The sequence below is a fragment of the Muscardinus avellanarius genome (genome assembly GCF_963383645.1).
Source record: "Muscardinus avellanarius genome assembly, chromosome: 16".
Classification (NCBI taxonomy): Eukaryota; Metazoa; Chordata; class Mammalia; order Rodentia; family Gliridae; genus Muscardinus; species Muscardinus avellanarius.
In genome coordinates, this window is record NC_137802.1 from 20,086,751 (window position 1) to 20,091,847 (window position 5,097).

Below are 5,097 nucleotides of genomic sequence, written 5' to 3' on the forward strand. Positions count from 1 at the left end.
GCCCGACAGCCACAAACTCTCAGGACTGGCTGAGACCTAAAACGCCACTGGGTCCAGTTTCCTGTGGTGCTTGAGTCCCCTCCATGACCTCACCACAGCGCTGCCACTGAATACCCTTCAAAGCCACGCGATTACAAACCCCAGTGAGCTGCTCCTTTCCTGGTCAGCCCTGGTGAGAAGGTGATCTTGCAAGGGACTGCACTGAGTCTTGAAGGTGCCTCTTCTCTACCAGCGCCTTCAGGCTCTGGAAGAAGTCCTCACCAGTCAAAGCTGCTCACCACACTGTATCAAATACCACTGGGCTTTTTACCTTGTCTACCTCCTCCCATCCCACCAGCCAGACCTACTGCTTAAAGATGCCATGGGCTGCTGCTCAGAAAGCAGAGAAATACCTTCTAGTCCACTGTCTTCTCACCTGTCAGGTCATGTCCTCATGAAGTCATAGTACCTGAATCTGTGAAGTAGCATTGAAAAATACAGAGAACCAAACTATTGGGAAAATTTGATTTCCTCCTTATGGTTATCCTTATACAAGGCCTCATAACCACTTAAAAAATAACCAGGTTACCATGATTAACCATTCATCACAATAAGATGGGATTTCCCCTTGTTAATTCCCTGCAGATGTCAAATCACAGCCAGAACTGTTACCAAATGGAAGAGGCTCAGCATTACCTTTAGTGTTTTGTATAAACCTTTGAGGGCCAGGGACAGGATCCAAGTTGCTTCCACCGCCTCAGAACAATGGCTGTCCACGCTGGTTTGTAAAAGGTGACTGGCAATGAAGGCAAAATGTTGGGAGTACTGGCTCGGCTGGGCCTGAGAGTCACCACACTCTTGGCCTCCTCCTTTCTGTACTAGCTGGTAGTCCTTCACTGCAGTGATGTCAGAGGGGAGAGACAGGCACAGTCAGCAGAGCTTCTTGCAGCGAGGTTTCTTCCACAGTAACGTGCCTTCTTATAGTCAGAACTATGAAACCCAATCTCTTGGACTAAGTCTTGGCCGTTATATTTATGGGCAGCTTGAAGGTGAGCACCAAAATGGTACTGGGCCACCTACCCACTGAGCAATTGAGAGGGACAATTCACATTCCTAGTGAATTGACAAGCAGGTCATCTCCAAATGAAGTTCTTAAAAAAGAGCACACACAGGACTTGTACTTCCAAACAACATGGAGTTACAGGGACTGATTTTCTGTCCTACACTGAAACAAACAAATAAACATATGCAGAAATGGTTTTCAGACACTGGAGAACAGGGAATCAGGGCTATGATCCCTAGAAGTTAGGTGTGCCCTCCTGATGTCCTGAAAATTTGGAGACAATTTTTAGGCTGCGGAGCATAAAACAGAAATCCAAGCAGAGTCCCAAAGTTTCACTGAATTAAGAAGGCGGAGATTAGAGTTCAAGGAAATCAAAGCAGCTTGAATTTAAGGGGCAGACTATTTCCAGAAGGAAGATGCAGAGAAACAGAGATGGGTGGGGAAAAATCTCTAGAGATCCAAGAGGGCTCATCACTGGGTCTTAGGCTGAATGTTGATCTGCATGTACGTGAGAGGAAACCGTCCAGGGAAGGAAAAAGAACGAGCAAAGGGCAGTAAGCAGAACAATTTCTGGAGCTCATACAAAGCTGGGAATGTTTTATCTTCTCACTAATGAGAATGGAAGTATCCTGAGGGGGCAGAAAAGATATTTAAAGATGAAATGCTTGAATTTTCCCTGATTCAGTAACAACTATATGCCCAAAGAGTTCAATAAATCCCCAAGTAGAAGAAACATAAAATCAGGCCAAGACATATAACAATCAAATTGCTAAAAACAAGTGATGAAGAGAAAAACCTTAAAAGAAGCCAGAAAAAGGACGCAGTCAGAAGAGCACAAAGGTAAGAATGACAGCAGACTGCCAGACTGCATACCAGAACCTACTCAGACCGGAAGACAATGGACACAGTCTTTCAAGGGGTCAACGAAAACACTATCTAGTATTTTGTTTTGTTTTGTTTTGTTTTACCCAGGGGAATTCTCTTTCAAAGATGAAGTTGAAAGAATCATTTTCTAGGTAAAATGAGAGATGTTGTTATCAATAGACATGCACAACTGCTAAATGAAGCTTTTCTGGCAAAAAAAAAAAATGAATCTATTCAAAGGAATAAATCCACCAGAAATAGTAAATATATAGCTAAATACATATTGTTTTTCATTTTAAGGTCTTTTAAACTATCTGATGATTTAAAGCAAAATAATATATGGTGAGTTTATATCATGTAGAATAAAATGTGTGATAACAATAATACAAAAATGAGGACAGGGAATGGAAATAAAAGTATAATTATGCTTTTGTGAAGTAATATGATATTTAAAGGTAGAATACAGCCGGGCGTGGGGGCGCACGCTTGTAATCCCAGCGCTTGGGAGGCTGAGACAGGAGGATCGCGCAGGTTTGAAGGCAGCCTCAGCTATTGAGTTAGGCTCTCAGCAACTTAGTGACACCCTGTTTCCAAATCACGTATAAAGTAGGTCTGGGAGTATAGCCTGGAGGTAGAAAAGGCCCTGGGTTCCACCCCCAGCACCACACACACACAAAATAAAAGGTAGAATATGTGAGCTGAAGGTGTATAGTATAAATCTAAGAACAATCTCTCAAAAAATTAACAAAGGAGATAAAATGGGATCATTCAAAATTAAAATAAAAACTCGGGCACCATGCAGGTCACCCTGAAGACCCTCCAGCAGCAGACCTTCAAGATCGACATCGACCCCGAGGAGACGGTGAAAGCATTGAAAGAGAAGATTGAATCTGAAAAGGGGAAAGATGCCTTTCCAGTAGCAGGTCAAAAATTAATTTATGCAGGCAAAATCCTTAATGATGATACTGCTCTCAAAGAATATAAAATTGATGAGAAAAACTTCGTGGTGGTTATGGTGACAAAACCCAAAGCAGTGACAACACCAGCACCAGCTACAACTCAGCAATCAAATCCTGCCACTACCACCACCACCACAGTTAGCTCCTCCACAGCAACAACTGTGGCTCAGGCCCCAGCCACCACCCCTGCTGTGGCTCCCACTTCCACACCTGTGTCCACCACTCCAGCACCAACCACAGCATCCTCTGAGCCTGCGCCCGCTAGTGCAGCTCAGCAAGAGAAACCTGCAGAAAAGCCAGTAGAGACGCCAGTGGCTACCAGCCCAACATCAACTGACAGTACATCAGGAGATTCTTCTCGGTCAAACCTTTTTGAAGATGCAACAAGTGCTCTTGTGACAGGTCAGTCTTATGAGAACATGGTAACTGAGATCATGTCAATGGGCTATGAACGAGAGCAAGTAATTGCAGCCCTGAGGGCCAGTTTCAACAATCCTGACAGAGCAGTGGAGTACCTTTTAATGGGAATTCCTGGAGATAAAGTCAGGCCGTGATTGACCCTTCTCAGGCAGCTAGTACTGGGACGCCTCAGTCTTCAGCAGTGGCGGCAGCTGCAGCGACTACAACAGCAGCGACTACAACAGCGAGTTCTGGAGGACATCCCCTTGAATTTTTACGGAATCAGCCTCAGTTTCAACAGATGAGACAAATTATTCAGCAGAATCCTTCACTGCTTCCAGCACTGCTACAACAAATAGGTCGAGAAAATCCTCAATTACTTCAGCAAATTAGCCAACACCAGGAGCATTTTATTCAGATGTTAAATGAACCAGTTCAAGAAGCTGGTAGTCAAGGAGGAGGAGGAGGAGGAGGTAGAGGAGGAGGAGGTGGAGGAGGAGGAAGTGGAGGTGGAAGTGGAGGTGGCACTGGAGGAATTGCAGAAGCTGGAAGTGGGCATATGAACTACATTCAAGTAACATCTCAGGAAAAAGAAGCTATAGAAAGGTTAAAGGCATTAGGATTTTCTGAAGGACTTGTGATACAAGCATATTTTGCTTGTGAGAAGAATGAGAATTTGGCTGCCAATTTTCTTCTACAGCAGAATTTTGATGAAGATTGAAAGGGACTCTTTTGTATCTCATACTTCACACCAGTGCATTACACTAACTTTGTTCACTGGATTGTCTGGGATGACTTGGGCTCATATCCGCAGTCCTTGGTATACGGTAGTAGATTGTTGGGGTGGGGAGGGAGGGATCTAGGACATAGGGCAGGGATAAATACAGTGCATGTCTGCTGCAATTAGCAGATGCCGCAAATCCACACCATGTAAAATATACAACCAAAAAAAATCAGCTTTTGCAGGTCTTTATTTCTTCTATAAAACAGTAGGTTTCCCTAGGTTTCACTCTTTTTAGTATACTAGATCCAGAAATTTAGTGTAATGCCCTGCTTTATATTTCTTTGACCGAACATTGGTTTCTGAATCTTTGCTACCTAGAACTTACAGTCTCTATTTCATGGCAACACTGGATAATGCTTTCTGAAATTGAAAAAATTTGGAGCAACTGTAAACAGAAATGCCAAATTATTGATGGTTATTGTTGCTGCTTCACACAATTAAAAAATTAATGTGTATGAAAGCCCATTCTTTCATGTTAAATACTTGGGGTGGGGGAGGGAGAAAAGGGAACTTTTTCTTAAATTGAAAATAATTACTGCTATTTTAAAATATCTTGATCATTGAATGTGAGACCCTTTTAACATGATTTGAGAAGCTGTGCAAGTATAGGCACATTTTTTTGTTTACATTTTTTTGTTTGTTTTGGGGGAAATTTAGTAGGTGTCTAATTACTGTTTACTTCGTGGTTATATTGCAGTAAAAGATTTGAAACAACCAAAAAATAAAAAAATAAAAAATAAATAAAAAATAAAAACTCAATCTAAAAGAAGGCAGGAGAGCTGGGAATGGTGGCACACGCTTGTAATCCCAGCATTCGGGAGGCTGAGACAGGAGGAGGATGGTTTGAGGACAGCCTCAGCTACTTATTGAGGCCCTTTGCAACTCAGTGAGACCCTGTTTCAAAAAAAAGAATTAAAAATAGGTGTGGGGGTGGAGCTCAGAGATAGAATTCCCCCGTACCTCAAAAAAAGGGGGTATACCTCGGGGGTAGAACACCCCTGGGTTCGATCCCTAGTACTACAAAAGGGGGGAAAAAGATACTATGGCAA

The 5,097-nt window shown here is 42.8% G+C and overlaps 1 pseudogene across 1 annotated transcript; it reads left to right on the forward strand.

Moving 5' to 3' along the window:
- Positions 1 to 2,702: 2,702 nt before the first annotated feature.
- LOC308274484 (UV excision repair protein RAD23 homolog B-like) lies at positions 2,703 to 3,985 on the forward strand (annotated as a pseudogene). Its single transcript has one exon. The product of its transcript is annotated as a UV excision repair protein RAD23 homolog B-like (transcript).
- The last annotated feature ends 1,112 nt before the right edge of the window (positions 3,986 to 5,097 follow it).